Source organism: Macrobrachium rosenbergii, chromosome 4 (assembly GCF_040412425.1).
Source record: "Macrobrachium rosenbergii isolate ZJJX-2024 chromosome 4, ASM4041242v1, whole genome shotgun sequence".
NCBI lineage: Eukaryota > Metazoa > Arthropoda > Malacostraca > Decapoda > Palaemonidae > Macrobrachium > Macrobrachium rosenbergii.
Genome location: NC_089744.1, coordinates 28,853,890 through 28,872,073, shown reverse-complemented (window position 1 = coordinate 28,872,073; position 18,184 = coordinate 28,853,890). Strand labels below are relative to the sequence as shown.

General features: G+C 36.2%; 1 long non-coding RNA gene across 1 annotated transcript in view; it reads left to right on the top strand.

The window, feature by feature from the left end:
* LOC136831509 (uncharacterized) overlaps positions 1-11,096 on the top strand; it is a 31,963-nt gene extending 20,867 nt beyond the window's left edge. Inside the window, exon 6 of the long non-coding RNA XR_010850914.1 lies at positions 9,822-11,096. This is a non-coding gene — a long non-coding RNA (uncharacterized lncRNA). The remainder of the gene's footprint in view (positions 1-9,821) is intronic.
* The last annotated feature ends 7,088 nt before the right edge of the window (positions 11,097-18,184 follow it).

Genomic DNA, 18,184 nt, shown 5'->3' with positions numbered 1-18,184 from the left:
TTCTCTTCATTTTCTCTTGACTTATTTTCAGATTTTCTAAAGAGAATTTTCTAATTTCTCTTAACATTTTCCTCAAGTTCTTTACATATTCTCTTCGGATTTCCTCTTGATTTTCTTCCCGATTTTCTGCAAGAATCTTCAATGGACCTCTCATGTCTCGACCAAAAATCATCTGATTAGGTGAACATCCCGTACTTTCTTGATAAACATTCCTAACTTCTTACAACATTAAGGGTAAACCAGCATCCCATTCTTTTCCTGATTCATAACAATACTTAGTTAACACACTTTTCAATGTCTGGTGGAACTTTTCCAAGGCTCCTTGAATCTCTGGATGGTAAGCAGTTGATGACTGTTGTTTCACTCCTAACAAGTTCATCACATCCTGGAACAATTTTGAAGTAAAGTTCGTTCCTCTGTCACTTTGCACAATTCCTGATATTCCAAACTTGGAGAAAAACTCCACCAACTTCTCATCTATTACCTTTGCACTTATACTTCTTACAGGAATTGCCTCAGGATACCTTGTCACAGGACACATTAATGTTAACAGATATTAATTTCCTTTCTTGTTTTCGGAAGCGGCCCAACCACATCTATAATCATCTTGTTTAAGGGTTCTCCTCTAACTTCTATAGGTTGTAGGGGGGGGGGAGCTTTCTGAATGGTTTCATTCGATTTTCCAGCTATCTGGCATGTATGACACTCTCTACAAAACCTACTAACATCCTTGTGAAGTCCAGGCCAGAAAGAATACTTCATAATCTTCTCTACAGTCTTCCTGATTCCCATATGTCCAGACTCATGCGCTACTGGTACCACTTGCTTCCTCAATGGATATGGTATCAGAATTTGATGATATTCACCCCATTCAGCATTTCCTGGTATATCTGCAGGTCGATGTTTCCCCATTAGCAATCTTTCCTTTAGATAATAACAGGTAGGAGATTGTTGCATCTCTTCTTGATCAACAACTCCGAAGAACAAATCAGGCAACGTTGTATCCTTCTTCTGCAGTTCCATTAGCTTCTCTCTAGTCACTTGACCAACTTCAAGGGCTGAACTCTCAATATCTGCTAACTCTGCTACTGTAGTTTCACTACTATCTTCAGGAACACTCTGACTCCTCTGAGTTTCTTCAATAACAACAGGATCCCCGTCTTCTTGGGAAATCTCTCCATACTAACACTAGGGAAACTTCACTTTCCTGGAACAGCTCTTCTAAGATCAAAGATCTGTCACTGATCCTTCTTGTGCAGGTAAATCCTCAGTTTCTTCACTTGCAGACGTAGTTCTCTCCATACTCCCGATAGTTACCCAACTTGGAAACCGGTGAGGTTCTTCTCATCTAATCCTCAACGGTTTATCAGTCACTATAGGACAAGGAACAAATGGTACACCACCTACTTCATTACCCAGTAAAAACATGTACACCTTCAACAGCTGCTGAGTCCTTTACAACAAAATCAACATTCCCTGTCACAAATTCACACGAAAGGTGCAAGCGGCATATAGGAGTTACCTCTTCTCCTATACCATTCAAAATAACTGAATCTCTGGTGAGATTCTTCTCCAACTGTGGGTGAGCACCACGAACTACCACACTATGGTTACTCCCCGTATCATGTAATACCTTGACTGGTACCTGCACACTCCCTCCCTGAGTTGCCAGTGTACCTTCATAGATATATGGCTTAAAAGCATCCAAGCTGCTCAGCCACTCACTGCTTGAACTTATGTTTCCACTAGCTGCTAAACAATGCTTGTTTAGTCTCAGTCTCCCCAACTGTCTCAGTCTTCCCCACACTGCTCTTTATAGTTGGTTTCACCTGATTACCTTTAACCACTTGACCAACTGGCTTGGTATGCTGTTGTGCCTGATAACAATCTCGACTGTAGTGTCCTATTCTTCCACACTTGAAGCAGAGAACATTAGTCTTCTGTATCTGTCTTGAGAAACTGGATGATGGGGATTTAACATTCGATTGCTGAAGGGTATTACCTGGCTTTGCACTGGCATTGCCACTAGAAGGATTCCCAGTTGTAACGTTCCTGAAATTTGGATGAGACCTAAACCCTGTGGGTAGTTGGTTTTGGTACTTGACATTATAATTACTTTTGCTACAAATAAGCCTTACTCAGTGCAGCAGCTTTGCCAAGTTTCTTAACCTCTCTCTCTCTTAAATAGGCTATGTGTTTAGAAATTCCTCTAAGATATTGCTCTAGGACTACTAACTCCTCAAGTTCGTCCATAGATTTAACTTTAGCAGCCTCTAACCGTCGTTTGAAACATCTTACTTTGTAGGCATAATCCAAGAAAGTCATCTTGTCATCCTTTCTTAAAGATCTGAATCTTTCATTGTAATATTCAGGGGTCATCTGGTAAACTTGTAGTACATTGCATTTGAGTACTTTGTACTCTTTACACTGATCAGCTGACAAGGCTAAATAGGGACTTCTTCCTTTACCAATGAGAACATTCTGTAACAAGACTGACCATTTATCCTCTGGCCATCCCATACCTGAAGCCACTTTTTCTAAGTGATCAGAAAACTCATATGGAGCCACCTCTGTAAACTTTGGAATTAACTTCTGCACTCTTATCACATCAAATACAGGCTCTTGAGTACCTTGGATAGGGTTTGACGGTGTCACAGATAATTTGGAGTGAGCTTCTATTAATTTCATCTCTCTTTCATAATCTTCTTGCTTCTTCGCTCTCTCTCTCTTTCCTCTCTTGCTCTTTCTCTTTCTTCTTTTTCTGCTGTTTCTTCTTCTCTTTCTTTTCTTTCTCTTTTCTCTCTGTCTTCTCTTTCTCTTTATGCCTGCATTATCTCCCTTCAGCCTGCATCTTCAGCTTAATCAAACTTTCTTCTGCTTCTATGCATCTAAGCTCTGCTTCTGCATCACTTTTCTCTTTCTTTTTTATCTCTGACTCAATGTTAGCTTACAATTCCTCTTGCCTATTTATAAACTCTGCCTCAGCTACATTTAACAACTCTTGTGCTAATTGTAACTCATCTTCATCAGTTATTTTACAAGATTCCATCAATGCTTGGACTGCAATACATCTGATTTGTGCCTTACTCATGCCACTAGACACATTATCACCACATGCTACTGTTAAAGCAGTCCATTGTGCCTTAGTTAGGTTGAATTCAGATAACTCTTGGTTGGCTGGAGCTGCTAAAAACTCCTGAGCATTGAAGAGAGCCATTTTCCCAACTAAATAATTCACAATACAATGCAAAAAATAACTATTTGATCACTCTCCTGTCAAAAAATCCCTAACACCACCAGTATAAATCATAAACCAGAGTGATATTTTGTTTTGTTACTGGGTCTGGGCACCAAAAATTCCTATTGTCACGAAGTGTTCCAAGTACTTGGTTATCACACAACTAATCATAGAATTCAAAATTTTACCTCACCTCAGCCAGATACCTGAACTCTCATAATAATAGAATTACGATTGAATACTCTAAAGGTGGGAGTGATCCCTTAAAAAGCTTATTAATCCTGTGAAAAATCAAACTAAGTTTATCAAAACAAGTGTGAGGTATCAACAATTAAACAAGAAATATACTAGAGTAAAAGGGCATCACTCCATCAAACAACTTTAACTGTTTCCCTGGTCTTAATTCACTTCATCAAAACTACAGGAACCAAACATGTTTTTCACTTTGCCTTATACACACAATTAATCCTATTCATGGGTGGTCAATAAATCAAACACTGTTTTTGAAAATTTTAAATACAAAAATTTATTTTTAAGTTCAAAATTTATCATTAAAATTCACAATCTGAAAAAATTTACTGATGCTTGAAAACCTCACAAAATTTAATTAATTCTTGAGTTAAATTACAAAGGTTAACCCTTAAGGGACGGCATAATTTATCAATGTGCAGCACCCCAGACCAGGGAAACTTTGAGGTCGGCAAAATAAAAAAAAAATCACATCAATGGAAAGAGAATGACACGTACATTCACACTGTATAAATAAAAAAATTCTAAAAAATTTTCCCTACCTTCTGCGAGAAGTTGAAAAATGACTATGTACAATTACTTGTGGGGCCTCATTTACAAGACAATCGTAAATTTTACCAACTTATATATTTTTTCTAATAAATAAATTTTTGGATTTTGTAAAATTATTATTACTGCTCATACAATATCAAAACAGATAAGAAATAAAAGCAGTAACAAATTTTTTGCATATTTGTTGTAAAATATTCACGTAAGTTTACGAGAAGGAAGATTCAGTAACTTTTTTTTACTTTTACATGCTTTTTCTAATATTTCTTTACAATTTTCTTTGTAAAATTACATTTATAACCGACATACTATCGTAAAAGACAAAAAAAAAAAAAACAACAGCAACCCCTTTGTATATTTACTAGCAAATTTACAAAAAGACTCGTGTGAGAGAGAGAGATACAGTACCTTCCACCTTGAAGTCATAAGCATTACTGATACTGGCCTAACTCTCACATCTGTATAAAAGTTGCCATTAGTGAATTTATAGCATATAGAAGTATTGGCACCTTTGTTTTGAATCATTATTACCATAACAGTGGCACGTAATTCTGCTTCACACTGAAGCGCAATTCATCCACCTCCCCAAACCTGTTTTACTTCACACTGAAGCTCAGTCCATCCACTAAGGGTTAACATACTGAGAAATGAAATCAATCAAGCAAAATTTAAATTATCAAGAATTACTCAAGATTTGAAAAGAAATTCCTAGTAAATGAAAATTAAATCAAATGTGTAATGTTAAATTATCAAGATATATTTAAAATGCTAGGTAAATAAATGTTAAATCAGCAATATATAAAATGTGAAAAATCAATAGATTGCAAACACAAGAACACACAACAATACACAAAAGATTTACCAAAAACAATTTCACTAAGGCAAAAATTCCTCAATATAGCTTATTATACCATGGTAATAATAAGTAAAATTCACTTTACCTTACACAAGCTTGTGAAAACTTGTGCAAAATCACACAAAATGCAGCTGCTTGAGACTCACAAAACACACTTCTGATGGGCGCCGTTACTAATATGCACACTTCCTACATTTAGATCTCAAAAGCTAAGTTTAATATCAATGACCACACAAATATTTTATGTTAATAACTTCTCTCTTTTGAAGAGAGAGAGAGAGAGAGAGAGAGAGAGAGAGAGAGAGAGAGAGAGAGAGAACCACACGAATGGTCTCTGAAATCAGAATGAGCAAACTTTTGGATTCCAGTTAGAAATTAAACAATCATATGACATCATTATTAAGGCATTTTGGGAATGAGACCCATGAGAAAATTCTAGAAGAGGAAGATGACGTCACTTCTGGAGCAAAATGTTTTGGGGCCAATACTAGCGCATTAGAACAATATGTGATCAGAGCAATGTACTCTTAAATGTGACACAATTGCCATGTGCTTCAGTGCAACACTTGTTCGTATTTCTCAAAAAGGTATGTTTTTACCAGAAAATCGTGTGGGACAAAGCTTTTAACGAAATCTTAAAATGATCAAAATAGACGGCAGCTGACTAATCATAAATGGCATGTTTTTAAAACAAGATGAAGAACTAAAGTTGGTTTTCAGAACTGAGCAGCCTATAGTTACCCCAACCTGTCAACACATTATCTTTCACGATGACAAGCGAGCAAAACAGAGCATTCGCTACCACACACACTTATTGCTGATATACTAAGTTACTATTAAAACATATTATTAATTCTAAATTACACTGTTAAGTTATCTAAACCACTAATTCTTTTGAGATCTAACATTACACTACATACGATACTTCAACAATTATTACCATTACACAGAACACATGATAACTAGAACAGTAAATATATCAAAATTGTGGAAGGATATACATTTTACAAGGCAATATCATGAATACATATATATATATATATATATATATATATATATATATATATATATATATATATATATATATATATATATTATAATTATATATACATACATTATAATTATCAAGAAGTCGTAGCATGGCAGCCATTCAGCTTTCCTTAGTTTACCCTTGAATGTATCAAAAGTAAAGCAATCACTGAAAGCCAGCCCTAAGTTGCCTTAAACTATCGAGAGCAAATTTGTCGCTGCACAGGCGACCCCAATTGACCTAGTCACCGACACATTAAAATTATCAGCGTTCCGATCTGTCCCTTTTCTTACCTGAGACACCATTCAGAAGGCACGGTCAATAGGGTCAGGGATGAGAGGCTGAGTGTCACTCCCTTAAACAGCTTAGTTCAACTAAGCTACTTAAGAAAACCATTCTAAAGGCAGATTAAGTGGCTTCAGGTATGGGATGGCCAGAGGATAAATGGTCAGTCTTGTTACAGAATGTTCTCATTGGTAAAGGAAGAAGTCCCTATTTAGCCTTGTCAGCTGATCAGTGTAAAGAGTACAAAGTACTCAAATGCAATGTACTACAAGTTTACCAGATGACCCCTGAATATTACAATGAAAGATTCAGATCTTTAAGAAAGGATGACAAGATGACTTTCTTGGATTATGCCTACAAAGTAAGATGTTTCAAACGACGGTTAGAGGCTGCTAAAGTTAAATCTATGGACGAACTTTGAGGAGTTAGTAGTCCTAGAGCAATATCTTAGAGGAATTTCTAAACACATAGCCTATTTAAGAGAGAGAGAGGTTAAGAAACTTGGCAAAGCTGCTGCACTGAGTAAGGATTATTTGTAGCAAAAGTAATTATAATGTCAAGTACCAAAACCAACTACGCACAGGGTTTAGGTCTCATCCAAATTTCAGGAACGTTACAACTGGGAATCCTTCTAGTGGCAATGCCAGTGCAAAGCCAGGTAATACCCTTCAGCAATCGAATGTTAAATCCCCATCATCCAGTTTCTCAAGACAGATACAGAAGACTAATGTTCTCTGCTTCAAGTGTGGAAAAATAGGACACTACAGTCGAGATTGTTATCAGGCACAACAGCAGACCAAGCCAGTTGGTCAAGTGGTTAAAGGTAACCAGGTGAAACCAACTATGAAGAGCAGTGTGGGGAAGACAGACAGTTGGGGAGACTGAGACTAAACAAGCATTGTTTAGCAGCTAGTGGAAACATAAGTTCAAGCAGTGAGTGGCTGAGCAGCTTGGATGCTTTTAAGTCATATATCTATGAAGGTACACTGGCAACTCAAGGAGGGAGTGTGCAGGTACCAGTCAAGGTATTACATGATACGGGGAGTAACCATAGTGTGGTAGTTCGTGGTGCTCACCCACAGTTGGAGAAGAATCTCACCAGAGATTCAGTTATTTTGAATGGTATAGGAGAAGAGGTAACTCCTATATGCCGCTTGCACCTTTCGTGTGAATTGGTGACAGGGAATGTTGATTTTGTTGTAAAGGACTCAGCAGCTGTTGAAGGTGTACATGTTTTACTGGGTAATGAAGTAGGTGGTGTACCATTTGTTCCTTGTCCTATAGTGACTGATAAACCGTTGAGGATTAGATGAGAAGAACCCTCACCGGTTTCCAAGTTGGGTAACTATCGGGAGTATGGAGAGAACTACGTCTGCAAGTGAAGAAACTGAGGATTTACCTGCACAAGAAGGATCAGTGACGGATCTTTGATCTTAGAAGAGCTGTTCTAGGAAAGTGAAGTTTCCCCTAGTGTTAGTAATGGAGAGATTTCCCAAGAAGACGGGGATCCTGTTGTTATTGAAGAAACTCAGAGGAGTCAGAGTGTTCCTGAAGATAGTAGTGAAACTACAGTAGCAGAGTTAGCAGATATTGAGAGTTCAGCCCTTGAAGTTGGTCAAGTGACTAGAGAGAAGCTAATGGAACTGCAGAAGAAGGATACAACGTGGCCTGATTTGTTCTTCGGAGTTGTTGATCAAGAAGAGATGCAACAATCTCCTACCTGTTATTATCTAAAGGAAGGATTGCTAATGAGGAAACATCGACCTGCAGATATACCAGGAAATGCTGAATGGGGTGAATATCATCAAATTCTGATACCATATCCATTGAGGAAGCAAGTGGTACCAGTAGAGCATGAGTCTTGACATATGGGAATCAGGAAGACTGTAGAGAAGATTATGAAGTATTCTTTCTGGCCTGGACTTCACAAGGATGTTAGTAGGTTTTGCAGAGAGTGTCATACATGCCAGATAGCTGGAAAATCGAATGAAACCATTCAGAAAGCCCCCCCAACCTATAGAAGTTAGAGGAGAAACCTTAAACAAGATGATTATAGATGTGGTTGGGCCATTCCGAAAAAACAAGAAAGGAAATTAATATCTGTTAACATTACTGTGTCCTGTGACAAGGTATCCTGAGGCAATTCCTGTAAGAAGTATAAGTGCAAAGGTAATAGATGAGAAGTTGGTGGAGTTTTTCTCCAAGTTTGGAATATCAGGAATTGTGCAAAGTGACAGAGGAACGAACTTTACTTCAAAATTGTTCCAGGATGTGATGAACTTGTTAGGAGTGAAACAACAGTCATCAACTGCTTACCATCCAGAGATTCAAGGAGCCTTGGAAAAGTTCCACCAGACATTGAAAAGTGTGTTAACTAAGTATTGTTATGAATCAGGAAAAGAATGGGATGCTGGTTTATCCTGTCGAAATGCTGCAGTTATTTTTGACTTGTCCCACTTTGGCAAATTTTACCTGATTAGTCCTGATGCCCAGCTGGCTGCTGACTGGATTTTTAGCGCTAATGTGGACAGGAAACCAGGAACTGCAGTTTACACTTGCATGCTTAATCAGCGTGGTGGAGTAGAGGCAGACTTAATAGTGGTGAGAGCTTGTGTTTCGTAATAACTTATACATTAGTATCCCTTTTGTTTACATAGTCTGTTACAGAGTTATGACTATATAAATGACCTCATTTACATACAAGGCAGCTAAAGATTTTAGGTTCAGAAAGTGAGCTGCTTTGCCTGAAAGTTAGTCATCATTATAACGTGCTTTGGAAGCGATCATGGAAATACTATTGTCTGCTTTCCTTGATGTTAAATCTATTATGTCTTGAGTCCAAGTCAGGATTCAGAAAATACTTGGGTAAACATCAGTTCATGTAAACAATTCTGTCGACAAAGCGTCTGCAGTGACGATGACTCCTTTGTTTCTGATCCCTTCTTCAAAGGCAAAGGTTTCTACTTGACAGTTGGGGGTCCCGCAGCGATCCAGAATCTTTCGCACATCATGAAGGAAATCAGAGCACATAATTGGAATGTACAGGTACTGAACAGGACTAACGACATGGCTCTGTTGTCTGTTCAGGGCCCCAATAGCAGAGACATTTTGAAAAAAGTCTCCGATGCTGAACTTAGCAATGATGCTTTTCCTTTTTCCACACATAAAGTTATAAAAGTCGCCGGCCATGCTGTTCGCGCTTTGAGGCTGTCATTTGTCGGAGAAATTGGTAAGGATGATTAGATCCGCAGATCATCTAAAAGTTCGCATTCTCACTTGGTAAATAAACAGAACAAGTTCAGTTTTTGTACCTATGGATATTGCTACCAATATATGACAAGTACACTTATTGCATCCTTAACGGCCCCCTTGTCTCGCGTCTCGCACGTCCATTACAGGTTGGGAACTGCATATGCCGAACTCGTCAGCCATTCCAGTATATAAAGCGTTGATGAATGCCGGTGAAGCCTATGGCCTCGCGAATGCTGGGTATCGAGCTTTAGAGTCCTTTTCTGCGAAAAGGTAAGCTGAAATCTTTAGTCAATTTCATCTCGGACAAATAAGTTTATTCTTATCAAATCATCACAACAGAATGATCAATTTTGACTTTTCAGGGATACCATCACTGGCATGCAGACGTACGCCTAGACGACACTCCATTGGAAGCAGGTCTCGGTTTCGCGTGCAAACTCAAGACCGACACCCGATTCTTAGGCCGTCATGCCATAGGAGCTCAAAAGTCCGCAGGTATTACGAAGAAACTCGTGACCTTCACCTTAAATAATCCTTCCAGACCTCTTTTTGGACTAGAGGGGATCTGGCGTAACAGGAAACCTGTTGGATTCATTCGGAGAGCAGAGTATGCTTTCTCAATCCAGCGGCCTATTGGCCATGGTTATGTCCAGAAGGCAGATGGAACACATATAACAAAAGACTTTCTGAAAACTGGGACCTGGACAATAGAATCTATGGGTGAGATGCTGGATGCCACGGTTCACACCCAGTCACCCTTTGATCCTAAGGGTCTTAGACTCAGAGGATACAAAGATACTGAACAGCAATGATGCCATTCTTATGAAGTTGTTATGCTTTTTTCCAAGGTGTTTGGGTGAGATGAGACATGGTACTATTATATAATAGGATTTTTCTTAAATCCAAAATTCATAAGGCAAAGCATCAATCCATCTCTTCAGCTGAGTTTCCCCCCTGATTCTAGGCTTTTTTTTTTGTTGCACGAGTTCAAATTTTCCGTCAACGTTGGCTGATGGAAAAAGAAGAACGATTTACATCGTTTCAGAATCCAACAAGACGCGTTTGAATCCACTGGAATATACTGGGCAAATTTGAAAAAGAAGGGCAAGAACGCACAAGCACGGATACAAACACACACGCATAGGCGTAAAGAGAGTAAAACTATAGTTTCTCAACAGAGGGGAAAACGAAACAAAAGTTGTGAAATCTAGAGTAAGAGTATACGTCTAAGTCAAAACAGAATTCAGAGTCAAAGCATCTCCAACAAGTGCGAGGAAACGACAGACTTTATCAAGCTACAGCTGTCGCCATTAGCCTGGTTTCTGCTTCAGTGTAATAACTTAGACTATCACTCCATTGCCAGTTCAGAAGACCATGAACACAAATAAGAAAGTAAAAGAGAAGATTAGAAGACCTAATCTTGCAACAGAGGGGACCAGTGAAAACCCTTAGACAAGCAGAATCTTAATAATTGAATTTCTTTTGTAGTAGTGCAAAACTAGTCTTGTGTTCGTCAGGAGCATGAGACTGCAGATTTAAGTGTCGTTGTTGATTGATATAATGGCTGGGTAATTGATTTTAAATACTCACTTTGTTTGTAATGTAACATAATATACAAATTACAGTACTGCACATCATTTACCACTTTGCATTTATACCTTATACTCTTTATCACCATCTAAAATATAAAATGAGTTTTCAAATAAGTGGAGGTCAATGCATGAGGTAAAAGAAATTTACAATAGTTTATATTGTTATTCTTATTACCCTGATGTTGTATAGATTCCTCATTTGCTGGTATCCTATAGATCCATTTAAAATTTCACTGGTGTAAGAATCACTGCCTTTGTTCATTTCAGTCAGAAATGTCATTAGCTCAAAATGTTATGACAGCTAATTTGGGCGGGGTAAAGTAATCATACACGAAAATGTTTCTCATATTTGTAGCATTGCTGAATATGTGTTTATTGTTCATTGACTCTAATAAGATAAAAATATAAATCACGAATGTTGACATTTAAAAAAAATTTCAGTGTCTCAGGGCTACATAAATCGAACTAACTAGCTTGAGAATACAGCAAAAAAAACAAAAGAACTGTCTTCAATGACGTTTTTAAGGGTAAAATCTCCACCACCGTAAGTATTTTTTTTTTTTTTGCTTTTGACCTTATATATATAATATATATATATATATATATATATATATATATATATATATATATATATATATATATATATATATATATATATATATATATATATATATATTCTATATATATATATATACTTATTCTGTGTATATATATATATCTCATATAACAAAAACAAAAAAAAAATAATACTTACAGTGGTGGAGATTTTACCCCTTAAAAACGTCATTGAAGACAGTTCTTTTGTTTTCTTTTGCTGTATTCTCTAGCTAGTTAGTTCGGTTTGTTATGTAGCCCTGAGACACTGAAAATTTTTTAAAATGTCAACATTCGTGATTTATATTTTTATCTTATTAGAATCAATGAACAATAAACACATATTCAGCAATGCTACAAATATGAGAAACATTTTCGTGTATGATTACTTTGGAAACAAACTTGACTTGCCCAATATCATCAGGTAATTGATCAATAAGAGGTAAGGGATAATTATCAGCTACACTGATGGAATTCAGTTTCCTATACATATATAAGTGGAACGGGAAAGCATTGCTGTCAACCAATATAGAACAAGGAGCTGAAGGAGACGACATGAAATATATATATATATATATATATATATATATATATATATATATATATATATATATATATATATATATATATATATATATAAAATCACAGTAGATGCACGTGACTTCAGTGTATAAGCGAATCCATAAAAGTTCAGTACCAAGAGCTTGCAATATTTATTAACGAATCGTCTGGGCACAAATCTCCAGGAATTTCTGGTTATGCTAAATAATTTAGTCCCTACTATAAAATTTACCGTAGAGAAAGAACGAAATTGTAATTTGAATTTTCTTGATGTAATTGTCCATAGACATAATAGAAATTTCACCTTTTCAGTCTTTCGAAAATCAACTAACATTGCCTCTTTTGTTCATTATTATTCCAATCATCATCAAAATGTTAAATTCTCTGTCTTTTCTGGAATGTTCTTAAGGGCTTTACGCGTTTGTAGCCTGCAGCTCACTGATGCTGAGATCAAAACTATTTATGATTTTGCTTTGAAACTTAAATACCCAAGGACCTTTGTATATTTAGCTTGGAAAAGAGCCAGGAAAACGTTTTATTTAACTAATAACAAACTTGAATTCAGCAAACATAATATTCTCAAATTGCCGTATGATGAAAGGTTTTTACAAATTCCTGGAATTTTAAAGCTTTTCAACATAAATGTTGTTTTCAGTAATTTTAATGTTAAAGTTTAGTATAAAAAATTCTCCTAGAAATGTTTCTGGCTGCATCTATGAAATTCCTTGTAAAAAAAATGTGATGAAATATATTATGGACAAACTGGAAAATCACTTTTACAACGAATCAAACAACACCAATATTCTGTGAGAACTGGCCAAATATCGAATGCATTATTCGTACATATGAGAGATTCAGATCATCCTATTAACTGAAGTGACGCAAGATCTTTAGTCCCGCGCAACGACACAGTTAAAAGGCATATCATCGAATCTAGTTTTATCAAGTCAAGTGATGAAAGTGTTCTAAATTTAAGTCTTGGTTTGTTTAAACTTGATGCCTTCATAATTAAAAAAGTGGTTGATAAATATAAGCAAAATTAGTATTCAGTTTTATACATGTTTCTGCAATTTGAATGGGTAAGATTCTGCACATTTTATGCTAAGTATTTGGTTCTAGTTTGTGACCGCCTGATCCCAGATTTTCCTTGGTTACCCTTTTGTTTATTACCCCTTTGCAATTAACCACCTGGTATTCAATTTTATTCATGTTTTTGGATTTTGTATGGCTAAACTTTCGTATCTTTGTAGTTAGGCCTATGTTTTAGTTTGTGACTACTTGATCCTGGATTATCCTGGATTATCTTTCTGTTTATTACCCTTTGACAATTGACCATCTGGTATTCTTGTTCTTTCTGGAATACTTTGTAACCCTCCTTTCATCTGTGTCTCATTTGTGCCCAGACGATGCGTTAATAAAAGTGAAAGCACTTGATACTGAACTTCTGCCTGTCATTTTCCTGTGGATTCGCTATATATATATATATATATATATATATATATATATATATATATATATATATATATATATATATATATATATATATATAATCATGAAACTACAAATGTCGCTTAATATCAGATTCACGCTACCTTCGGCGACAATTCTCCATCGGAGATATTCCCGAGGTAGCGTGAATTTGATATTAAGCGACATTTGTAGCTTCATGATTGTATATAAATCACGGTGTGATAAAAAAATTTCATAATAAGAGCTGCGTGTTCCAAACGTACCAATGAACTGTCACGGCGGAGGTGGGTCATTGCCGAGGCTAAGTACATTTCCCCGCTCACGATGGGTAAAAACAGTACAGCAGACTCTGCAAAGACTTATACCTCTCTTGATAGCACAGTGGGTAGCGTCTACTGGAGTCGCTGAATAGGTTTCGTGTCAAGCGTTCTTGTCCCGACGATACCAATTCATTTATCACTTATATAAATTCCCCTTCGGCGACAATTTTCCATCGAAGATATTCCCGAGGTAGCGTGAATTTGATATTAAGCGACATTTGTAGCTTCATGATTGTATATAAATCATGGTGATAAAAAATTTCATAAAAATTTCATATATATATATATATATATATATATATATATATATATATATATATATATATATATATATATATATATATATATATATATATATATATATATATATATATATATATATATATATATATATATATAAGCTGACGTTTCGTAGACAGCTTCATTTTCAAAGCTGAAAAACATAATGATCTATAAAAATGTTAAAAAGACTCATAATTAAGAATTAGACATATTAAAAAGCTAAGATTTAACATATAAAATACTGAAACAGATCGGTGCCTTTCAGGAGGGGAACATAGAACTGAGTGGCACAAAAAAAAAAAAAAAGACAGTGGAAAACTCAAAACAACTACAGTGTTGTAGAGGTAGTTTGGTTGTTGAAAGTTGGGACAAGCTTCTTAATCTACTCTGACTCAACTACTGCTAATTGATGAGGTGGGGTGGCTCTGGAGAGAATTTTAAAATGTTTATACTCGATATCCTGTTTACATTTTTGGGTATGTTCATGTATATTAGAAAATTCCTGGTTAGTCAACCTACGGTACTACCCATTTCAAGGACCGCGAGTCATCATTTTTCTCAAATATCTTTCAAACCAATTATTTGATTGAAATGGTACTTTGACAGTGTAAAAGACACCTCTGCCAATTTTTGGTAATATAGGGCATTGTCACATGGTTTTAGTTGAGGCATTTACTCTTGATTTACATGGTGTTGCAAAGCATCGCCAAACTATGCTTTCGAACATCCTTTATCCCCATCCCGTCCTCCTCTCCCTTCCCCTCCTCATCCCTCTCTCAACCCACTTTCCTGGTCTCCCCATCTCCAGGCCCCTTTCCTGTCTATGGGGGATAGAGGTCGTTCGATTGCGTAGAATAATCCTGCTAACTCTTGCGACTTTGCCTTTAAAAGTCAAGAGTAAATGCCTTAACTAACATCATTTGACAATGCAATGTATTACCAAAAATTAGCGGGGAGGTGTCTTGTACACTATGTCAAAGTACCATTTCGATCAAATAATTAGTTTGAGAGATATTTGAGAAAAACGATGACTCGCAGTCCCTGAAATGGATAGTAACACCTTTTCTATAACTAACTCCCCTGTGGCAATAAGTTCTCACTTTTAGTATGCAGCGAGAAGCCCCCACGTATATCCCACCTTACATTTGAGGCAATATACAAATACACGAAGTCATCATCGTGCTGAGCTTATCTTTATATATGAAAAAAGAACCAGTGGTTAACGGGTTCTTGGGTATGGCTGCTGGAAAGTGCCAGTGAAAAAGATGCTTTAGTTGAGCATAAAAAGATTTATCATGAATAAAACGAATACTAAATTAAAAAGCCAACTGGGAACATCAAAAACAGGAGCAAACTTACTGTTAAGAAAGTTATACAATTGTTTAAAAAAAATGCTTGGATGGGTAGCAATTTTTAGAAAAAATGGTTTTAAAGACATAAAATCTCTTGGAAACCTAACCAAGTGGATGATAAGGTATAGGCCCTGTGAAAGAGGATACTTAAGGAATTCAATTTAAAATTAAAATAACAACTGCTATAAAAATTGGTACGTCTGTTTTCTAAAAACAGAAGTACAAAAGCCATGATCATTCCGGGACACCTATGTAAATATACCAGTTTATTATTGTTTTCATAATCTACCGTGAATTTAATGTTTGGATGTGCAAAACTGGCATATGCACTGTACGTTAGGAAGTTTATCCCGGCTTTAAACAACCAAACTACCTCTACAACACTGTGCTTGTCTGGAGTTTGCCCTTGTCTCCTTTTTTTTATGTTTGGTGTCAGTCCTTGTTCGCCTCCTGAAAGGTAGCGATCTGTTTTTATTTGCTAATTCTTGATTTTTTAATTTGTAAATTTCTTCATTCCGCTTCTTTTTTAACATCATTATAGTTCATTATTATGTTATTCAGCTGCGTCCTCGACACGTCAGCTTTTTTCATAAATGCATCCATGGACCATGACGTCTTCATCAGCTCATTGTTCTAAACATACACACACACACACACACACACACACACGCACGCACACACACACACACACACACACACACACACACACACACACACACACACACACACACACATATATATATATATATATATATATATATATATATATATATATATATATATATATATATATGGCATCATGGCTTCTACCGGAAACGTAGTTACAAAAGTACTACATACGATGGGACTCACAAAATCTTTGAAGTAAAGAGTAATCAGGGTATGTGACGTCATCATCATCATCATCATCGCCTCCAACACCGAATGATGCAAAGGGCCTCAGTGAAATTCCGCCTTGCCTGTCCTATGCCTTCCTTACCAGTTTCCATCCAAATAAGTCTGTGTCTTCTAACACTTCTGGTGCCAACGGGAGCCCCGCTGACACTTTCGCGTGGCCTACAAGTCTCCCAAGAGGATATGTGGCAGTAAAGATAATTTTTAAGACCAGAACTTATTTTTTAGAGATGATAATGATTTCTATGGTTAAATATTAGACAGGAGAGTGACCTTTTATAGTCTAAAAGGGAGGTGTTCTTGTCGAATGCGAAAGGAAAGATAGACCAAACAGACTGAATGGGGTGAAATGGTGAAAGATGAATAGACATGACAGAGGACACTGTAAAAATGTTAGCACAGATGACAAGATTTGAAGGACGAATGGGAAGGTTACGATTAGGCAGAGGCCAAAGGGCCACACCAACCTCTTGCTAGATAGTACACTTGATGCCAAACAAGACGGCCAGAAACAGTCAATTCTGGCCCGAACTTATAAAAAATTAGTACATTCCGATGAGTATGTCATGTACCTTGGAATAGAACTCACTAATAACTTCACGTAATGATAACGTGGTTAATCTAATGTCCCCAAGACTATGAGTTATTATACCACAGCGCAGTGAATTTTGTTTGAACTGTTTTGTTTTCAGACTGAAAGCCACCCATTACTACAATCAAAATGACGAAACCATGCACACCCACAGAGTACCTTTTAATGAATTTAATGGACTATTAAAAAAATTACGTCAAAGTTCGAATTCTTCCATTCACCACACAATTGCTAGCGAAATATGAATTCACAATTAATTTAACTGAAGAAAAACTTATTTCACCCATCCGAATTAGATGTTTGAAATCTGTTCTTTGTCATAAATTGCTGACAGCTAATCACATTTTGCTTTACTGAAAAAATTCTTGTACGTGAAAATCAGCAATCTTCAGTAAGTTTAAGTAAATCAATAACATCATATTTTCCACGATCACAACAATGTAATTTAGCCAAAATACACAATCTGTAAATCTAAAACCTAAACACTTGAATATAATTTTTTTTCTTATAAATTACGAATTTTGTTAGCTTCTTGGAAATTGCATATCGGCATAAACTTTGGTAATCAGTAGTACTGACTGTAGCAAAATGCTCATTTAATTATCATCTAATTTTCCTCTGTTTAAGAAAACAAAGACCATATTTGGATCCAATGCCTAAAAGGTGATTAGAAACTCTCATTAATGATTTAAGGATCATCATCTACTTATAAGTGGCGCAAATTCGCCTTTCTGTCGTCTGCAAAAGGGAAAGTGTCATAAGAGAGTTAAGAACATATGTTTCAAAATAACATAGGATCATCTACATTGTGCACGATGTCGAATCCAAAGTCATTATGAAGGCGTTTTAGAAGAATCCAAGACTTTATTAGCCGGATAAATTTCCGAAGGATTTTTATGATCTTCAAAAAACTATTCAATACGAGGTATGACGGCTAAACAAATTTGAAAATAAAATGAGGGTAGTCAAGGGTGACTAATTAATAATGTGATCGTGTTCTGGGCCTTTCTTTTTTCATTACTACTAAAATATGCTCGAGGAATGTAATGTAATACGGAATAATATATT